The sequence below is a fragment of the Amblyraja radiata genome, chromosome 3 (genome assembly GCF_010909765.2).
Source record: "Amblyraja radiata isolate CabotCenter1 chromosome 3, sAmbRad1.1.pri, whole genome shotgun sequence".
Lineage (NCBI taxonomy): Eukaryota > Metazoa > Chordata > Chondrichthyes > Rajiformes > Rajidae > Amblyraja > Amblyraja radiata.
In genome coordinates, this window is record NC_045958.1 from 74,203,254 (window position 1) to 74,225,698 (window position 22,445).

General features: G+C 42.7%; 1 protein-coding gene across 1 annotated transcript in view; it reads left to right on the plus strand.

The window, feature by feature from the left end:
* The first annotated feature begins 842 nt into the window (after nt 1–842).
* Nucleotides 843–22,445, plus strand: part of megf10 (multiple EGF like domains 10) — a 174,848-nt gene continuing 153,245 nt past the window's right edge. The window contains exon 1 of the mRNA XM_033018083.1: nt 843–1,178. The gene's annotated coding sequence lies outside the window, so the exon portion shown is untranslated. The remainder of the gene's footprint in view (nt 1,179–22,445) is intronic.

Consider the following 22,445-nt stretch of genomic DNA (forward strand, 5'->3'; position numbering starts at 1 on the left):
CCCTCTTTATCCACTTCACCACCTCTCTTACCCACCTCACCCCTTACTTCTTACCCACTCACCTTCCCCCCACCCCTATCCACCCCTCCTCTCCCCCCCAATTCCCATTCACCATCCCCACCCCAACCAACCTCACCTCCCCAACCCCAATCCACCTCACCTACCACGCCTAACCATTTAACTCCCCCCACCCCTACCCAACCTCACCCCCACCCCTATCATTCATCTCCTTTACCCCTACCCAGTTTGTCACCACTCGTCCCTACCCTCTCACTTCCCCATACCAACCCACCTCATCTCCCCCACCCCTACCCACTTGCCTCCCCCTCCCCCACCCACCTCCCTACCCCTCCCCCTCCCTACCCACCTCACTCCCAGCCCTGCCATGGAAGGGAGCATTGGAAATGTTACCTATATCACCGGAGAAGGACTGATTGGGAGGCTTTGACCTCATGCACCCACAAATGTTGGGACTGAGATATTAATATCGAACGTGATAAGTCTATTTATTGATTTTTTTTCGCTTAGAATTTGAAAGGGAAGGCATTGTGTTAGTGTTTATTATGTTTATGTTTGTTGCCACTGTAATAATCCAGCCCCACCTTATATTACAAAACACTGACTTGCATTGGAAACGCATCTTCCACGTCCCTTTAAGATAGTTCCATAGAGTTTTACGGCCGATGAAATACAGCCAAGATGTTTCGTCGCTGTTGTAAACAAGGTACAAGTGGGGGAAAGAAATCCTAAAATGTTACCCCCATTGGTAGTCCTAAACAGGTGCTGACCCGACAAGGGAACGTGGAGCCAGCTACTGCCCTGCGCTCGCCATTGGTCGCGCTGACGAGCCGCGATCAGTCAGCGGCACTGAAGTTAGCGTTGTGTTACTGGAGAGGAAAGTTACAGTGAAAAGACCAGACTGTTCAAGTCAGCTCCCCAAACCACCCGACTTAAAGAAGGAGGAGGAGGAGGAGGAGGATTAAAGGATCCGAATGGTCCCAATGTTAACGGAACCTCTGCGCTGAGAACAACAACCTTGTGACTACATTCATCTTTGTTTTTTAAGCCTCTGGGGTTGGAGACCAGAATAAAGGAGGATTTAATGCACCCAATCTAGTTGAATACGAGTAGGACTAAGAAGCTCATGAGAAACTAAACAGCAAACTGCCTATGTAGAGGTAAGTTTTTACGCCTCATTAAAAGTTACCTTGCTGATTACTTCTGCAGTTACATCTCCTTTTTTAAATTTTCTTCTGAAAAATCTGTATGATTTTCCTCCATGAATAATTCAGGATTTGCATTGCTTTATCTTAATATACGGAAAAACAAACGATCCCAGATCATCGAGGATAAAAGTTTGGAAACTGTTTTTAATCCGAGTTTTGTTTTAGTTCATAATTCGAAACGGATGTAATTACAATAGGGACCGCACCAGGGTTGGATGTGGGGTTGTCAGAAGGGATAATGTATCAGGTTGATTATTTTATTTGTGTATCTTATAAAGAATCAACCAAAAGGAGAACTATTCTTTACGGTGGAGAGGAAAGAGAGTATTTTAATAAATACTAATAAATAATAAAGTATTTTATTTATTTACATCTGCTTGTTTTATATAAAACTGTTTGCCATCTATCAGCGACCCAGCTACGTTCCGTGGCATCGTAAACTTATGTTATACCTTTGCTAAATCTCAGCATCAAAGGATTTGGTGATGTGCTGCGGGAAGCTACTGGCGAGGCAGGGCAAGGCAGTCCGGCTTTGAGTACATTTGTAAAGTTATGGCTACTCTTTGGGACATCTCATGGAAGGACTTGGCCGTGAGGAGCGCGCACACTGGGAGGGTTGCGGGGCGCGCTCCCGCGACCCGGAGTCTTCGCTCTGGCGTCGTGCACGCGCGCACTGCCCCAGCACCGGGCGCGCCCCCGCGGGGATGCACAGTCCACTGTGGTCAGCGGGGCGGCTACCGACTTGTAAGACCGTGGCCCGTGGACAATCCAGTCGTGTAGTCTTGGCATTCCTCCAGCTGGTGGAGTTGGAGCTGGATTGAGGGGCTGGCGATTGTTTCTTCCAGATGCAATCCAAAAAAAACTCGTTTTATTTGTCTCCCAGTCTTACTGGGGCTCACATGATGTCATTGCCCTGTTCTCTCCTCCGCTCCCATCCCCACCTCCCTGAAATGTTCACAAATCTGTATCTGTGTATCATCCTTGTCAATTGCAAAATGTACATCGTGCCTTAAGGATAAAGGAGAGAGGAGGAGAAGAGAGGGAGATAGAGGGGATGAGAAGGAAGAAAGAGTAACAGAGAAGTGGAAGGCGGGAGGGGCAGCGGGACTGAGAGCGGGATTGCAACATAATGGATAGACCACTAGTTATAATTGGGGACAAGGTTTGGAAGGAGGTGAGGTGGAAGATTTGGAGTTTGTGAATCATTTTGCTTGGAGCCCAAAGTCTCGTGTGTTATTCTGACTTCGAAGAACACTTGGCTTTGCTAGCAAGTCTGAGTGAGAACGTGGTCAAAGAGTTGGGGGCAATGGAAATCAAAGGGGACTGTGGGAGAGGGCCTCATAGAAGGATGGTTCCACTGAAGAGAGGGGGAAAACTTTGTCGAAGAAGGCATACCTTGAATAGATTTTGAAGTAGAATATTAAAATGGTGGCACAAGGGACTACAGATGCTGCAATGCAAAAAATGGAGGAACTCAGTGGGTCAGGCAGCATCTGTGCATGGACATGGACAGTTGACTTTTGTGTTGAGACCTTTCATCTCGACTGTTTACAGATGAAGGGTATCAACCGGAAATGTTGACTGTCAATTTCTCCCCACAGTTGCTGCCTGAACTGCTGAGTTCCCCCAGGTGCTCGCCATTGTTTTTGCTACAGATCCCCTTATCTGCAGCCTCTTGTGCTTCCCAAGTTATTTGAATCTTTGATATTTGATTTGAATCTTTACTAAATGACTGGAGTTCTTGGGAAACACGACAATGGATTGCTAATTTGGTGGGAGTATTATAAGAATGAAAAGGATTTTACGAGTTATGCATTAGACGTAGAAGCCTTGCGTCATTGTAATTCGAGGAGGATTAGGGGGAACCTACTAATTGCTTTGGCAGTGCTAATGCATTATATTGTTCCTTTATATTGTAACCATAGATCAATATTTTGAAAATAATAATAATGAGCATGAAATGCTATATTTTATACACAATTGGATTGATGTTATTGACCAGTGTCCAAGTGTAACCCCCATCTTTTTTTGATTCCCTGATTTGACTGCTTTTACAAAGGAGATGGGTTAGTTTTAGACTATAAAGCTCTTGAAATCCTCCTCCAAACATTTTTGCCTCTTCCTTCATTCTCCTTTGAGAAGCTCCTTAATCCTATGTCTTTGAGCATGATTTTTGGTTTCCTCCTCAGATTTGAGGCTTGGTGTCATGTTTGGTCAGATGACACTTTCTAAAACACCTTGGTTGTTTTCACTATGGTGAAGGGGCCTGACATGTAGAGTGGCAAATTGTTGTTGATGAACACTAATGTTATTATGAGCAGTTCAAAATAAGGTGTCAGATATGATTGATTTGTTGCATCTGTGAACAAGAACATTCGCACCAGAGGAAATGTTGGTGTTGCATCAGAAAGAACCACAAACGGGAATCAAAATGAAAAGTTACGGACAACTTAATTAAACAAAATTCAAACATGGTTTAGAAGATAGCATAAGATCAAACAGTACTTGTTTTTTTTTATGGCAATACTGTAGACCTGTTTCAAGTCTGAACTGGATGGGTGTTGTGTAGGATTGAGTAATAGACTTGGGAAACCGGTCTTGCCAGTTTAATTCTATTGAGATGTGGGCACTAATTGGGTGTTCGGAGGTAATCAATGAATTCTAGCTCCAACTTTAGTTGCTTCCCATTTATAGATTCTCAGGGTGGGTGTGTGTGTATGAGACTTGGAGCGGATGAATCCCATCAGAAACTGGTAGAGACCAAATTGATGCTCTGAAACTGGGAGAGTCATGAATTAGTTCAATTGTTTTTAAATGTACCTTTCTTTTAATGTTAATTATCTTCAACTATCTATTGAAGAAGCAACTGTGGGAAGTGAGCAGGTCTTTTTTTGAGGTGTGACCATAGATCAGGCATTTGTCTCCTGGGCCCTGGATGTCAGATGACTCTAAAAATTAGAGTCCTTCTTGGAAGTTTTAGCTCTTGAATTTAAGCTCACTGTCTATTGCAGTACTGAGGCAGAGGTGTCTTCCTGGAGATAACATTTTTTTTGGATAAAATCGTTTTTTTCCCTAATGCCACATTACGCGATAAAGCCATTTAATACTTTATCTGTGATGTTTACTGATAATCCTGACAAAGTCATGTTCCTCTGAGGTTTCAGCCCTTGAATTCATGCTGGGTGACTTCACATACAACAATGTGATAATAAACAGATCATTTGATCTTGTTGATGTTAGTAAATAAATATTTATTGAAGATCCCCAATTTCACATTCAGACAGATCTATGGTATTGAACTGCATATATTGAAGTACAGGGCATTGATTGATACACTGGTATCACATCCAATATTTATTTACCAACATCACCAAGAGCTGAATTCAAGAGGTGCAATCTCCGAGAGGGAATACTAACTTTGCTAGGAGTGTGCGCCACTGAGTCACCTGAAATTCTGGGACCAGGAACCTAATGCTTGATCCATGGTCCCACCTCGGCAAACTGTGCAAACCCTGCATACGTCCCTCAGGATCACTGATGTTATGAAGACCTTGCTTAGGAATCTTTTGTAGCATCCGAGGGACACTTTGGGCCTTGGTTTTCCACTTTAGACTTTAGAGATACAGCATGGAAACAGGCCCTTTCGCCCACCGGGTCCACACCAACAAACGATCACCTCATACACTGGCACTATCCTACATGCACCAGGGACAATTAACCTACAAACCTGTACGCCTTTGGAGTGCGGGGGGAAACCGGAGCACTCGGAGAAAACCCACGGGGTCCCAAGGGAGAACATACAAACTCCATACAGACAGCACACGTCGTCAGGATTGAACCCGGTCTCAGGCGCTGTAAGGCAGCAACTCTACTGCTGCGCCACTGAGAGACGGCACTGCCAACAGTGTGGCACTGAACTCTCAATCTTGATTTTAGAGCTTTCCTCGAAATAGGATGAACTCCAAGTCTTATGATATCAAAACAAGGGAGCGCTGCTGCAAAGTCATGGAACTGGGCAAGCACAACTTCCTCTACCCTGACATCCAATTGAATGCGGAAAAACTAAATGATGACATCTGCTTTTCCATTACATTGAGCAGATTCAACATTAAATTCATACGACACTAACACGATGCCTGTGTTAACCAAAAGACTGACCACATGCAAAGCCAGCCTCTCTGCAGATTGGAGGAGTGCAGCAGTCAGATATCAGTGGTCTCATTAGGCGCAGCCAGAAACTTCTCTGCATTCTCTGCACAAAACTTTTTTTAAATTATTGAGGTATCTTTTAGTTTGGTATTTCTCATTTAATTAACTATTACCTCAAACGATTAACAAATCATAACCGTCAATACATTGTAATTAGGTCTTTGTTTACCAATTTACTGAAAATGAATGGCACTGTACCCAAACACAACTAAATGCAATTAAAGTCTTAGTTTTTTTTTAGCTGATATTACATAACACGATAAAGCTAGATAACACTTCATCAGTATTGTTCACTGAAAATGACTACTTTTAGATTTGGCATCTTGCACAGGCAACTAATTAAAATATTTTTGTTTGCATTATAAAAACAGGATAAGTAATAAAGCCTGATTTGGTATAACTAAAATATACTAACTAACATGATCTGGTATAGTTACTTGTTTTAAATTGTATTAGTCAATTTGTGTAAAAATTCCCTGATTGGTGGTTATTGTGGTTAGGTTGGTATGGTGATTTTTTTTTTTTTAAAATAAAAAAGCTCTATTCAGTATAGCACAAGTGATTCAGAAATGGTGGCAGTGAAAGGATTCTGTGCTAAGCTCTTGCATGCCATGGGGCGAAAACAGTATTGGTCATAGTGATCCAACTAAAGCAAGAACTGGTCGATGTGAAAGCTTACTTTGCATAATGAGCCCAAAGTGACAGCAATCATAGCACTACACTGTTCATGTGACCATAGTACAAAGGAGCTATTATTAACGTCTGATGAGCATTGCATGGCAGTTGCAGTTGTACTCATCTTGGCAGCCTGAAGGGAATCTGAAATATACAGGGAAAAACATACTCTAACCCAGCTGAGACACTTAGTATATCTTGGTGCTGGAGTTCTAAATAGTGATAAAATGGTAATCAAAAATACCAATCATTATCAAGTCTAATTGACAGTAGCCTTTAAGATTAGGCTAACATATCAATGAGAAACTCTCTCTCAATATATATAATATTGGACCATCTAATCAGAGCGAAAAATGAACAAGAATTTTCTCAATCAGATTTTTACAAGATTATCATATACATACCAGTTGCACAATTAACTGGATGCAATGAACACAACTAAAAGGATCTTGCCCCAGTGATGTTTGACCATCCCTCAACCATAAAAGTCGAGGTCATTAATAGTATATTTATTTTAACAAAGTAATTTTTATGTAGAAAATTGTGATTTGCTTAAAGAAGTTAGATCTATCATTAGATACGGTGGAGTGTTCAGTTTAGTGATTGCTATCTTAAACCTCTGAGCCGAGTTAAATAATCTTTATGTATACGTGATTGTATTTTATAATGCCACACTATCACACACACACACACACACACACACACACACACACACACACACACACATTAAACCAACTACAGTTTTGATTATTGACAACATTTCCCTTTGTACACCTACTTGCAACCAGCCTTTTTTGTTCATACTCTGGGGTGTTATTTTTGATCTAATGTCCAATAGCCATTCAGATAAACCTGTCTGAAGAAGGGTCCCGACCCGAAAATTCATCTATCCATTTCCTTCCACAGATGGTGTCTGATCCGCTGAGTTCCTCCAGCAGTTTGTTTTTGGCTCAATGTTTTCCAGCATCTGCAGTCTCTTGTGAACCCATTCAAATAGATCTACTGGTTTTAGCTGTAAAACCTAAAGAGTTCAGGATTTTGTGCCTGTAGACATTCCATAGTTGGTCGAACAATAACTAGCTGGGTAGAGGAATTGTCAAAACAGCGCCAGACTGCTTTTGGAGAACAGGTTTTTTTGCTGTTGAATAACTTGTTCACTACTGAAAATCCTTTCTGCAAAATTGGTCACTTTTGAGTTCCTCAGCTGAGGGAATCAGGTGAATAAAAGCTTCTTGTAGCTGACACCTGGATCAGACAGGCTGTGGTTATGTCACGGAAGACAGAAAACAAGCTGTATGCCAAGCATTTTTTTAAAGTCTTTGAATTTCTCCTGCATTAGAGTTATGCCAAAAACTACTGAAAGGACTTTTTTTAACCTCCAGAAGTTTTCAAAGCAACACGCAGTAGGCTTAAAATAGGAAGTGAGCAGTGAGACGTGATTATTAGTCCTTCAAAAATGGACTCTAATTATTCACTCCTTTATAACGGCACATCAGTCTCTTTGAATTAAAATTATTGGAAATTATTCATAAGGAGAGCATGTGTTGGAGTATGATTGAGAGTAACAATGGTGCAGGACAATTATTGCAGACATTTGAGTTAAATATTGCTACAGGAATCTTGACAAATGTATCTGCTACTTGCAATTATCCATGGTAGGAGAGCTTCAGTCTTCTGCAAAGTCTCTGATTCACTTGATGTTATACTTTAACCAACAGAGAATGTTTTTCTACTGACACATTGGAGCAGGCAGGAGAATGGGCTTGAGGGGGATGGTTAGATCAGCCATGATTGAATGACGGAGTAGACTTGATAGGCCGAATGGTCTAATTTTGCTCCTGTCACTTATGAATACAGGAAGCAAAGGGCAGCTACTTCATGTCTTGTTTCAGAATTGAAGTTCCCAGTGTAGGAAAGGAGGGAGGTCACAACCAGCGATGGGATAATGGCCAGATGTAGCCATGTTTGTTTTGAGATCAGCAATGACTGATGCTGCTGGGAAGGACTCTTTGAAAAATAGTACATTGGATCTTTTACATTCGTTTGAGAGGGGGAACGGATTTGGCATCTTATTTGGAAAAACAGCAATAGTGAAATCAGTCACAGAACTCTGAACATAATGTAGCAAATGCCATTCAAGCTTCCGAACGGTCCAGGAATGCGATCCCCAGCTACTGGTCTTGGGTTGGGAAAGAGTGCTCACACTCGCGGCGAGGGTGGTTGTGTTGAAACAAAGAGCGAATGCCGGGTCTCCTGCCATCCATTCACGTCCTGGTACTTCTGCATTCACCTCTTCATCGGAGATCCAGATTAGTGCGGGTGAAAGGGAAACAGATCTGGTTCAATGTCTCTGATGATGTGAGCTGGATGCGCATGAGCAACATGTCAGGAACATCGTCCTTTATGTTAAAGGATGGTAAAAGATGGCGAGACGGTCACATTGTACACATCAAGGGCACCCATTCATCCCAAGGGGATTTAAAGATAGTAACAAGGTCTGCACTGTACTCTTGTTTAGTCTGAAGTCAGATAATGTCATGAGCACCGTGGATCCATAGTCATGGAATGGATGGCTTGCAGTTACACGCACTGCACTGTCTTGGATTATGAAACAGTTCCCAGCTCCGTTGTACCTTTAATCCCAGCCAGGGGCAGATTTCATTAGCTGCATTATAGACAGGAGACCCTCTTGTTCCTTTGTGGAACAGTTGTTTAGAATTTGTTTTGCAGCTGTGTTGTTGCTTGAGACCTGGTGCGGATCAATCAGTGTAATCTGACCTCATGGATATCATAAACAGCAAATGTCCCTGAGCGATTACTTGCCAATCTGAATTCTTACAGTCACGAGTAAAAAAGTACAAAGCCATTCTGCAGTTGAAAATAACGTTTGAAGAATATTTGCCTTTGATGGCTAACAAATGGGTATTGATGCAAATCAATTGCTGCAATAAGTAAACAAATAAGGAAAACATGTTTCTTGAAGAGATGATCAGCAAAAGCACGGATTCGTAAAGTAACCGGGAAGTAGGGGATGAAGGTCCGTCCCAGGTTACCAGCGCCCGATTTATGTCCTTCCCGGATTTATGAACGAGCGTGTGGGAGACCGGCGGGGTGGGTTTGCCGGCTGCTGCGGGGCTGCACACATCTTTTGCCGGGTGGGAACTCGGTTCTCGGTCGCATTTCTGCTTTTGGAGCACTTCACATGGACGAGAACCTGGATTTTCATTTACAGAGCGAGTTGCTGTGATCTGGAATGAACCCCCCGAAAAGACAGCGAAAACTTTCAAAGGGGAATGTGAGGGGGGGGGGGGGGGGGGGGGGGGGGGTAGACAAAGTTCCGCGGTCTAATTTAGGAGAGTTATTTCAAAGAGACAGAAGTGTGCTATCGGACAGAGTAGACTTCTCTTGTGCGATTACCTTTTATGAATACATATTTATTTTCAAGATAGATGTCAAACTGGATGTTGAATTATATACTGCTAAATCGATTTTCTAAGGACATTTCGGATGCTGTGTTGCACCTTAACATTTATAGATAGTTCATATCCTTAGTTCCTAAAGTATTTCCATTCGAGGAGCTTGACTGGGGAATGCAGGTTGACATTCCACTGTGGTACTGAGGGATTGCTCGACAATTGCTGAAGAAGGGTTTCGGCCCGAAACGTCGCCTATTTCCTTCGCTCCATAGATACTGCTGCACCCGCTGAGTTCCTCCAGCAATTTTGTGTACCATTGCAAGTACCTACCTGCTTTCATATGTGACACTTAACCCCGCCACTTGGTTGGTCCAGCGACTGTTGTTTTGAAGAGAACGGAGGGGCTTCCTTCTGGTAAACTCCCCCTATATTTATTTTTTCTCTCCGCACCACTGACAAAGCCTCCGACCATTACAATTTGTATCTTTAGTGGGGGCTCCCCGGTTATCAGATTGACAACTGATGTCCTAAACAACAGTGACCACACTATGAGTGCTTCATTGGCTGTGAAGTGCTTTGGGGCAAGACTTTTTTTTTGAGAATAACACATGTTGGAAAAATTAAATCAACTATGGAATAAACATCAAAACAAGAGATTTATAATGTTCATGGTGTGCACTGTACCAAATGGAAAACTATGTTGCAAGTCTTGTTACTCGACCAACTAAATTAGTTTTACTATTGAGCTAAACAGACGAATGCAGCCGATTTGGAGCATTGTGTGTACAGCTGTGCTCGATAAGAATATTGGATCCAGATATCACAACCTCAGATTTGTCAACCCCAGATCACCCCTGCAATGTGTGATGGCAGGTGCCGGGCACGCTGTAGGTGGGTCAAAGTCTGTCCCCGACACAGAGCGATCTTTGTTAAACCTTGCAGCCTGCGCAGTCAATCATCTTAAAAGCGATGACTTGCTCTTTTCATCCATCTGCTACTTTCAGCTGCTGCACAATAATCTTTACTTGCCCGTTGCCGTTTAAAAGTAAGTTGCTATTTTTTCAGTTGCAGCTGTAACTGAACCTTGTCAGTACACGGGCTTTATGAATAAAGGCATGGCACGGTTCTTTTCTTTAAGAGCTTACCAACAGAGCGCTGCCGAGGATGCAGGACCACATACTGAAGGATGCATTGGAGCTTAGTAGAATTGCCACATTGCTCTGACTGTGGGGAAAGAGAGCGGGCAGTAAGTACAGTGATGCAGTAAATCTAGCTGCTCCCTGACAGCTCCAGTGATCCAGGTTCGATCCTGACGATTTCTTCCCACAACCCAAATGCATGTGGGTAGATAGGTAATTAGGCACAACGTGCTGGAGTATCTCTGGAGAAAGTGTTTAGGTGACGTTTCGGGTCGGGTCATGCTGCCTGACCCGCTGAGTTACTCCAGCAATTTTTTTTTTTTTTGTAAACCAGCATCTGCAGTTCCTTGTTTCCAGATTAAACACTGTAGACAGCTTCTAAAATGCACGTGAGTGGTGGAAAATGGGGAGAATAAATTGGAATTGGGTTGGGGTGGATTAGTTTAAATGGGTGTCGGTCGGTTGGCTTGGACTCGATGGGTCAAAGGGCCCGTCTCAATGATGCCAATGCAAGATCCATCCCACAAAAGATCCTGATGTTGTCATTCTAATAGCAAGCTTACGTTTGGAAATGAGCATTAACAAGCATTCTGTATCTAAATTTCGAAGAAGTGGAGATTATTTATGTTCAATGAACAACTGACAATGTTGAAGATAATTCTATATTCATAGCAGAAGATTTGATTCACAGACTTATACAAAACAAATCACATGAATAGATACTTAAAGATGGTCAGGTAGCTAATGCTGTTTTATTTGGAATTAACTGTAAAAGTCATATTAAATTTGCAAACAATTTTCAGCATACACAATCGGTTTCTGCCATAGGCATTCTACACTAATAGTGAGGACATGGCACTGTTTTCATTCACTCTGTCAAGCTTATTAAATTGCAATTAAAACATAAAACGGTACACAAGGACGGACAGACTGGTCTGCCCAATTTGTATGTATGCCACCACCAATGTGTTCCAGGCACCCACCACTTTGTGTTTAAACCCCCCCCCCCCCCCCCCCCACATGCCCTGCACTTCTCCTTTAAACTTTGCCCCTCTCACCTTAACTCACCTTCACTAACTTGTGGGAATCTCTGGCACATGATGCTCAAAGTGGAGGAGGCACATGTTGGTCACCATTGAGAACCTCAAGTCCATGCAACTGAAGCACATGGAAGTGCAACCACCCCTTCACAAACTACCCTCACGACCATCCCTTCAGTCACCACCTGCATCAACGTAGAAGGGTCAGTGGTTCCAACATTAGCCTTTGTCACCTCAGAACCCAAGTGTCCAGAACAGCTGCAAGTCATTTTCAATCCTGAGGAAGAATAGCTTGTACTCGCATGAAACAATTGTTGTAATAATATTGATACAGAGCAACATATCTTTGTTACAGAAGTGAATCTATTAGGCTTCCCCTCGTTAATGGATGTTCTTCTTACTTTAAACACGATATGTTCTTACCATTGTTCCAGCTTTTCTAACTTTAAACCTGATGTCTCAAATAATTTATTGGCCAATATTTTTTCCTCACCAAGACCAACAAAAGGATGACTGCTGGATCATTCCTTTCACTTGTGTTCATTGGGTCCATCGTCACCATAAAAAATTAACTACACGAGGAGTTCACCGGTGCAATGCAGGTGTGCTGTTAACAGTGCTTTAGCCAAGTAGTACAGGTTCTTGGTGAGACCACACCTGGAGTATTGCGTACAGTTTTGGTCTCCAAATCTGAGGAAGGACATTATTGCCATAGAGGGAGTGCAGAGAAGGTTCACCAGACTGATTCCTGGGATGTCAGGACTGTCTTATGAAGAAAGACTGGATAGACTTGGTTTATACTCTCTAGAATTTAGGAGATTGAGAGGGGATCTTATAGAAACTTACAAAATTCTTAAGGGGTTGGACAGGCTAGATGCAGGAAGATTGCTCCCGATGTTGGGGAAGTCCAGGACAAGGGGTCACAGCTTAAGGATAAGGGGGAAATCCTTTAAAACCGAGATGAGAAGAACTTTTTTCACACAGAGAGTGGTGAATCTCTGGAACTCCCTGCCACAGAGGGTAGTCGAGGCCAGTTCATTGGCTATATTTAAGAGGGAGTTAGATGTGGCCCTTGTGGCTAAGGGGATCATAGGGTATGGAGAGAAGGCAGGTACGGGATACTGAGTTGGATGATCAGCCATGATCATATTGAATGGCGGTGCAGGCTCGAAGGGCCGAATGGCCTACTCCTGCACCTAATTTCTATGTTTCTATGTTTCTATGTTTCTATGAGACTGGCCTTTATTCCGGAGTTCTGAGCCATTTGAGTGGGGAAAACGATGCAGGTTCAAGTAGATCTACTGGCGTTTAAGTGGTGGATTAGGGCCATAGATCCCAGGATCTGTAGTTTACTTAGAAATTATGCCTGAAATGTTTTACAGTGCTAGCAAAAACAGTTTAAGATAATTGTTTATGTTTCTCGGTTATGGATTTCATCTATTCAGGCTTTTTTGGAAAGTCAAATAATGGATGTTAATAATTTTGGCATGATTATTAATGAGCATATAATGTATAATAAAGAACAGCCTGTTTACTTTTATTTTATCAGACTGCTACTTTTCCTCATTCTGCAGTTTTTTCCCACCAAAAGAAAAAGTTAATGGCAGTGTGCCATGTGTAATTGTATTATGTGGCCTGCCAACAACTGCTTGGGCCTTGGGCAGTGCAGGATTCTTTTATCCGCTCTTCTTAGTGCACTGCAGAGACAATGGATCAAAGCTGGCATTGGTGGGTCTTTGAGAGAGAGGGCTTTAATTATGGGTGGACTGTGTCTGGGTGAAGGGGAATTTTTGGCCATTGAAAAGTTGGGGCAGAATTGTGGGGAGGGAGGGTTTGGTGTGTGAGTTCAGTGGGTTCAGTGTTTACTACCCTGTGGGAGAGTAGGGGCCCCAAAACATAGAAAGATTGTAATGAATGTCCCGCAAGAGACATGAAATTTGGTTATTTTAGGAGCAACCAATAACGGAACATTTTCCCAGCAAAGCACCATGGGAAATGAAGAGACTTGAGTATTCTGACATGATTCTTCATGCCAAATATGAAACAGAAATAATGATTTTTGTTTTGTTAGATGAGTAAGTATGAAAGATTGCAAACCCATGTGGTTGAATTCCCCACACCAATCCATGGAGAGTTACCATTGACTAGAAACTGTCCACAATGTCGTTACAAGAGCCTGTAAGAGGCTGCGAATCCAACAGTGAGTGTCTCACCTCTTAACTACCTAAAACCTGTCCACCGACGATAAGGCTCAAGTCAGGAGTGTGATAATGCCCCTGTCCCACTTAGGAAACCTGTGGTTCCCAGAAGTTGCAGGTGGTTGCCGGAGGTTGCAGGTAGTGGAAGCAGGTAGGGAGACTGACAAAAACCTCCGGGAACCGCACGGAAACCTTGGATGGGGCGCAAAGTCTCCAGAGGTTTCCATTCAGGTTTCTTAACTGGGACAGGGGCAATAGAGTGCGCTCCATTTGCCTGGATAAGCGCAGCTTCAACCACATTCAAGACGCTTGACCCCCAATGGGAGATAATATGTCCATAATCATTCACTCGGTCCATCACCGGCACACAGTAGCAGCAGTCATTGCCATCTACAGGATGCACAGCAGCAACTCGCCAAGACCCCCTAGACAGCACTTTACAAACCTATGGCCTCGACCAGCAAGAAGGACAAGGCAGCAAAAGCATGGGAACGGCTCATGGAAGTTGTTCTCCAAGACGCACACAATCCTGACTTGGAAATATATTCCTTCTCATCGCTGGGTCAAAATCCCAGAGCTCCCTCCCCAACAGCCTTATGGGTATAGACACGCCAAAGTACTGCAGAGGTTTAAGAAGGCAGCCTTCTCGAAGACTATTGGGGATGGGAAATTAAATGATAGCCCAGCCAGTGAAGCCCACGGTATTTGAATGATTACAAAAGATAGATTCATACTGTGGATCAGCTGTGATCTGACAGAATATTGGAATGGATTTAAACAGCTGAACACCCTAGTCTCTAGTTCGTAATTTCATGTAATTCAAAATTCAAAAGCTCAGTGGTATTTGTTTACTTAGTCGAGTTTGGTTCTTCTCATTGAACTGTCGGCACCTCACAGCCCTGCATGAGAAAAATCTGCTCCCATATGGAGAGAAAAGATAGATCTATTTTGGAAAAAGTGAAGCAAATTGTTGGGAAATGATCCAGGATGGATCTTTATTACGTACACAGGAAATCAGCTCATAAGTTATTATCATTTTATCATCTGTCCCAACCACAAGTAATGAGCAGCCGTTGCTCTCCTCAGTAGAGTTACATGCGTTTTGCTCCGTTGAGATTAACCTATATTCTTTCTTCTCAATCGAGAGATGACAAGATTTACTCCGACAGGAGGGTTCAGCACACAAGAGTGCCTCACATTGCAATGAAGGAATGCTGGATAATTGGAAGTGCTGCTATTTGGAAACACTGTAGAATTGGATACATCTGCTCCAGTTGGAGGTAAAAGATCTCATGACCACGGCTTCACAGACTGGCAGGGACATTTTCAGCTTTGCCATTTATCCTTGTATTTATCCTTGACTCACCATTAATTGGCAAGAGCAGATTAATGGTCCCAATCATATTGCTATTTGCAAGAGCCTGCTGTGCGGGAATTAGCAGCCTATATCCTGCATTACAACAGCCAATATATTTTGAAAGTTTTTCACTGGCTGTGGGGTGCTTTGGGATGGCCTAAAAAGGATAAGTATTGTGGACAGGTACACAAAATTGCTGGGGAAACTCAGCGGGTGCAGCAGCATCTATGGAGCGAAGGAAATAGGCGACGTTTCGGGCCGAAACCCTTCTTCAGACTGATGGGGGGGGGGGGAAAGAAAGAAGGAAAAGGGGAGGAGGAGGAGTGAACCTTTGTCGCACCTGGAACGACTGCTTGGGACCTTGAATGGAGTCGAGGGGGGAGGTGAAGGGACAGGTGTTGCATTTCTTGCGGTTGCAACGGAAAGTGCCCGGGGAGGGGGTGGTGCGGGAGGGAAGGGAAGAATTGACGAGGGAGTTGCAGAGGGAGCGGTCTTTGCGGAAGGCAGACATGGGGGGAGATGGGAAGATGTGGCGAGTGGTGGGGTCACGTTGGAGGTGGCGGAAATGGCGGAGGATTATGTGTTGTATTTGCCGGCTGGTGGGGTGAAAGGTGAGGACCAGAGGGACTCTGCCCTTGTTGCGTGTGCGGGGATGGGGAGAGAGAGCAGTGTTACGGGGTATGGATGAGACCCTGGTGTGAGTCTCATCTATGGTGGCGGAGGGGAATCCCCGTTCCCTGAAGAACGAGGACATTTCCGATGCCTTGGTATGAAATGTCTCATCCTGGGAACAGATGCGGCGTATGCGGAGGAATTGGGAGTAGGGGATGGAGTCTTTACAGGGGGCAGGGTGGGAAGACGTGTAGTCCAGATAGCCATGTGAGTCAGTGGGGTTGTAATGTATGTCGGTCAGGAGTCTGTCCCCTGCGATGGAGATGGAGATGGTGAGTTCAAGGAATGGTAGGGACATGCAGGTTGAACAATTTTTGTATTTGTTCTGTAGCTGTGGGTTCCCTCTTTTTCTTCCCAGCACCATTTCCTCCGGAGTTTGTTATGGATATATCTGTGGCTCTTGATTGCTTAAATTCATTCCTCAATTGCAGGCAGTGATTGCATGGTCAGCATTTATTGCCCACCCTGGTTTCCATGAGAAACGGGTGCTGAGCAGTCTTCTTTAACTGCTGCAGTGTGTGTGTGTGTGCTGCCGCTGTGGGTGCTTCCAGAGACCCTTGGGGAGATTCAAATTAGTTTATTGTCATGTTCACCAGGGGTGAAACAAAATCCGTTGTTCACATGAAGTTCATAGGGTAAATGATATATGGTAATAGTAGACAAAACTATAAATATATCAACAACAAATGCAAATTAGAAGAATGGTGCAATGATTGTACTACAATCTGAAGTAGTGCTAAAATACTGAAGTGCACTAACGGGATAACTGAACGAGTCCGAGTGATGAGTAAAGGGTCTGTCCCACTTGGGCGTCATTTGCGCGTCACGCGTGCGTTGTGACGCGTAAATGATGTCGCGTAAATGACCTGCAAATGACACCCAAGTGGGATAGGCACAGTAGTGGGTGTGAAATAACGAACTGGTCCGATAGCTCTGGGGAAGAGCTGTTTATAAGTCTGGATGTTTGAGCCTTCAAGCTCCTATATCTTCTTCCAGAAGATAGAAGAGAGTAAAGGGAATAGCCAGGGCGTCCGGACTCCCTGATGATATGGCCTCCAGCCCTCCTGATATATCGCATTGTGAATGGACTGGATGGAAGAAAGTGTCCAGCCTGTCCAGGCAGTGCTCACCACTCCCTGCAGGTTCAGGCAGTCAAGAGTAGACCAATTGTCATACGAGGCTGAGATACATCTGGTCAGAACACTTTCTATGGCACTTCTGCAGAAGTTCGAGAGCATCTGCATGAACATGCCAAATCTTCTACAAAACCTAAGAAACTAAATATGCTGATATGCTTTTTTAGTCACTGCATCAGAGTGAAGGGAAAAGGTTAGGCTGCTGGTGATATCGATGCCATGAAACTTGAAGCTGTTGACCATCGCTACAGCAGTTCCGTTCATGATGACAGGGTTATGTTCTTCCCCACTGCCCCCACCTCCCCCCTCTCTCAAGTCAATAACCAACTCTTTCATCTTGCTGATGTTAAGGGCTAGGTAGTTGTTCTGGCACCATTACACAAGGTACCTAATCTCTTCCCTGTACTCCGCCTTATTGGTGTTGATCTGGCTGTCAACAACGAAGGAACGGGGCCTACCACCCAAGTGTGTAAGGGTGATAATCAGCAGGAGTTAGTTTTTCTGTGCTTGACTTCTCCATAGGACGTCATGGGGTTGGGAGACAACATAATAATACTTTATTAGCCAAGTATGTTTTGCAACATACGAGGAATTTCATTTGCCAAGTCAGTCATACAACTAAAAAGCAACAGAACACACAAAATACATTTTAACATAAACATCCACCACAGTGGCTCCTCCACATTCCCCACTGTGATGGAAGGCGAAAAAAAAAGTTCAATCTCTTCCTTTCTTTGTTCTCCCGTGGTCGAGGGCCTCGAGCCTTCCGTTGACGGGACGATCTTACTCCCATAGCCGGCGGCCGGGCCCTCCGCATCAGGGCCATCCAGCTCCTGCATCAGGGGGGGGGGGGGGGGGGGGGGAAGACTGAGTGTCACTGCCTTCTGTTGATACCTTCTGTTGTGTCCAACTCATACCAGAAATGTTTTAGTTTTAGTTTTGCAGCATGAAAGCAGGCCCTTCGGCCCACTGTTCTCACCAGCCATCGATCACCCGTTCACACAAGTTCTATGTTATCCCATTTTCTTGTCCACTCTCTGTACATCAGGGGCAATTTGATAGGGGCCAATTAACCTACAGACCGGCACATCATTGGGAGGAAACCCATGTGGTCAAAGGGAGAACATGCAAACTCCACACAGAAGGCACCCGATGTCAGGACCAAACTGGGGTCAATGGTGCTGTGAGGCAACAGCTCTACCAGCTGTGCCACTGTAATGGAAATACCTGACAGATATAATCAAGCAACAGTCCAAATTCTGTCATAAAGGCTATGTAAGACCAGTGCTTAAAATGTTTGTGGGGCATCTTTCCTAACTTTGCTACCAGTCTGCAGATAGTGCTTAGGAATTTTTTGCAGGAACAATTAGGCTAGCTTGACTTCGTCATATTCTGATTCAGGGCCTAGATTCTTTCTAATTGTTGCTCCATATCCACTTAAGCTATTTAACGCAACTGTATGGCTGCATGGACTACACAAGAGGCAATCGCCAATGTTATTTCTGTGGTTCTGATTGCAAAGATCAGACTGACTGACTACGGACAACAGATTTCCTTCATAAATAGATCAGAAGGGTTTTTAATCATTAAAATGCCAATTTGGTTTTAAATCTGTTTTTTTTCCCCCCAAATTTAATTAAATTTATATTCTCCGACTGACTTGGGAGAATTCAAATTATTGTGCCTTAATTGTCCCCACAACTAATACATTAAATCCTTCATATTGTACTATTGAAATATTCCTTATGCCACATAAACTTCCCGAGGCAATAAATAGTTATTATTTGTACTTTCAAACCTAGAATAGAAACAAGACTTACATTTTTTTACGCTTTAAATGCAAATGAAAATATAACACATGCTTTTGTCTTGTTTGTGCCAATTTGAACATGTGGAGACCAGTGAATTCTAACCATGCCTCATAAATTAAAATATTACTATACCATGCTTTTGATTAAAATTTTGTTTAAATAATTGAATTAGGAATTGTTTAATTGGTTGATAAGTCCATGGAGTTTTTAAATATATAATATGTTTTTCCACTCCACGAGTCTAATTTTAGAGAATTTTATATCCTGGAAATTTAGTCTACTTCATTCTCAAGCAGGAAACGGATCATCTTATTGATTCAGCCCACATTTTGCAGTGTCAATCATGTTAAATATTGCTATTAAATGTATAGAATGTGACTCTTGTTTTGTTTAAATGCTGTTGTATTGATGCTGCAGTACCTCGGCTTATAAAATAATTGCAGCAAATTTATAGGAGTTATATCAGTTATACAATTGGCTAGGACATTAGAATCAAGTAGATATCCAAGATCAGGATATTTGTCATGCATTTAAGATATATAAAAGGGTACCACATTAAAAAAAAAAAGGCCATGGTGTTGGATGTAATGTTTTTGAGGGATTAATAATTGGTGCATAAAACACATAATGGAAAATGGGTTAGGCCTTTCTTTGGGTTGGTAGGCTGTTATCAGTGGAGTGATGATGGGCCTTCAATTATTTACAATACATATTTATGACCAAAGTGAAATGACTGTGCTTATAATCTATTCAAGGTTGATGACAGTTATCTTAAGTGGCTTAGTATACTTATAATAAGCCAAAACCTACCTTCTCAAAACTGTGCAATAAGATTCTCGATGAGAAAATTAATTAGTGATCTCGTTTAGTGTTTGCAGGTTATAAATGGGAAATTGTTCTGTTTGCTAAATATGGATCGTCTGAACGAAGCTGCATGATCAGAACCTAGTTGTACTATTTCATTTAAAAAAAACACTTGCATACAATTTGAGGGCATTGGAGCCAAGTGATTCATGCTTGCAATGCAGTAGGCTGTAATTGTAATATTCACTGGAAGGGTTCTGAACGCATCCTATTTTGATGTGCTTTTAAGGCAGGTTAGCCTTAAATTAGATGCTTGATTAGACGCGTCTGCACACCAGACATTTGTATTTTGGTGGGAATAATTAATATAAAACATGAAACCTCTCTCCTCTCAACTAAGTCCACACTGGATGGTCAAAAAAAGAACTTTTGGGAGCTCTCTTTTAAAGCATTGACGTTAGTTCCTTGTTGGATGTGTAGAGTATTTGATTAAACTCTGTAGCTAAGATTACCCAAGGCTTTATATTTGTCCCTTGGTTTATTTTAAAGCACAACAGGAGGAAAATTTGGTTGTCAGATGCAAATTGTTCAATTGCAAATGGATATGCAGTAATGAGTACATAACCAGTGGCCAACACTTAGTATTGGTGACCCTAGATAATTTCTGCTCCATCACATTTTGCAGCTGAGAATTCTCATAGCCTCTAATTGAATAATGGTGCAGTTCAGATATCAGTTCATTTGCTTTGGGAGACAGAGCATAGTTCTGCATCAACTTCCTTTGCATTTTTTGGCTGACCCTTGCTTGAATCTGGTAGACTGTCTCCATCTATCTCTACCCAGATGTCTCAGGACTATCTCATGGTGACTCCTCCATTCACTTCCGACTGGCAGCTCATGCATTACATCCGTACTAACATAAACTTTCCATTCCCTCATTACCAACAGTTACATAAATGGAAATAAACATCAAATTCTGGATGGTAATAGGCTGTCAAAGTTTCCTTCTTCACACAGTTACACAAACCATTTGTGAGTTGAGTCGAACTTCCTAATATAGTCAATTGAAAAGTTATTTTGTGCGTATTCAACTCAAGAGGCTAAGTGGGAGGTGGAGGAGGGGGTGCATCTACCCTTGAACCTATTTGCCATTGAACCTGATCATGGCTGACTTTTACCCTCATCTATTTCCACAATTTGTTTCATGCTCAAATCTCAGCCTTAGACGTACTTAATGACTCCGCATCCACATTCCTCTGAAGTGGAAAATTTCAAAGCTTCACACCCCTAATCACTGACCTAAATGTCAAGTGCTCATCATGAGACAGTAGCCTCTGGAGTCACCAGCTGGGGAAAAAACAGCTCTTCAGTATCTATCTTTTGAAACCTTCTCAGGATCTTATACAAGTCAATGAGATCATTCAGAATGTCTTGAGAGGTAGCTGCTGGCAGTTCATTATTCCAAAGTTTTAATCTAATGTTATAACTGGTATTAAATCATCTAATGATAAATAAATGAAGGGGGCGGGGAGGAGGGGGTGCAGTGAAAAACAGGTCTTGTCTATTATACTCAACTATCAGAGTATAGTCAGTGGGAAAATACACAAATGTATCATAATAATAATTCTGAAGGACTTTCTCAGTGATCTGTCACGCAATATGTGTACAAGAGGTTACACAAGACTTGACTTATGAAAATCCGACTTCAAGGAATTGTACTCGACTCTGCTCTCGGGTACAGATCTGGAATCTCTTCACCAGCAAACAATGCAGAGATCTTCCTGAGAAAATGCCAGTGCTTTCCCTGAACTCTCCTTCAGGTAAGGTCAAACATCACAAATCATTCCTCATTAGCATTCTCTTTCTTTTAGAATCATAGTCATACAGCACGAAAACAGACCCTTTGGCTCAATGTGCCCCATCTACACTAGGGCAAGCTGCCCCATCTACACTAGTCCCACCTGCTTGCATTTGGCCCATATCGCTCTGAACCTTTCCTGTCCACATACCTTTCCAAATGCCTTTTAAGTGTTGTTATAGTTTCTGCCTCAACTACCTCCAGTGGCAGCTCATTCCATACACCCACCACCCACTTGTGGAAAAAGCTGCCCCTTAGATTCCTATGAAATCTTTCCCCTCTCATCTTAAACCTATGTCCTCTTATTCTTGACTCCCTACTCTGCATCTACTCTTCCCATAATGATTTTGTACACTATAAGATCTCCCCTCACCCTCCTGCGCTCCAATAAATAATGTCCTAGCTTTCCCAATCTCTCCCTATGGCTCAGACCCTCGAGTTCTGGCAACATCCTCGTAAATACTCTCTGCACTCTTTCCAGCTTAACAACATATTATGTTCTTTGGCAATATTCACAGATATATTTGGCACAATTCACTTCCTGCTAAAATTCCGAAGGTGACTTTCATCAGTCTACTTTTTGCAAATTAATCTCGAAGAGTTGTCAAGGCTAAAGATTGCCCATTATGCTTTGGGGAGAAACTATTTATTTCTGACTTACAGAAAATTAAGCTTATAACACTTCTCAGGAACAAATCCCTTGCATAGCCTGGAGACCCACTGCATTACTCATTAAAGGCCATTGCCTACATGGGATTAAAGACCTTATGTAACACTATCAATTGAAAAGTAGTCACCATAAAACAATTGTGGTGACATTTGGGTAGCAATTCTTTGGAGATTGAAGAAACTTGACGTGTTCTATGGCATTGATACATTTAAAACATGATTTGAGAGGGGTTCC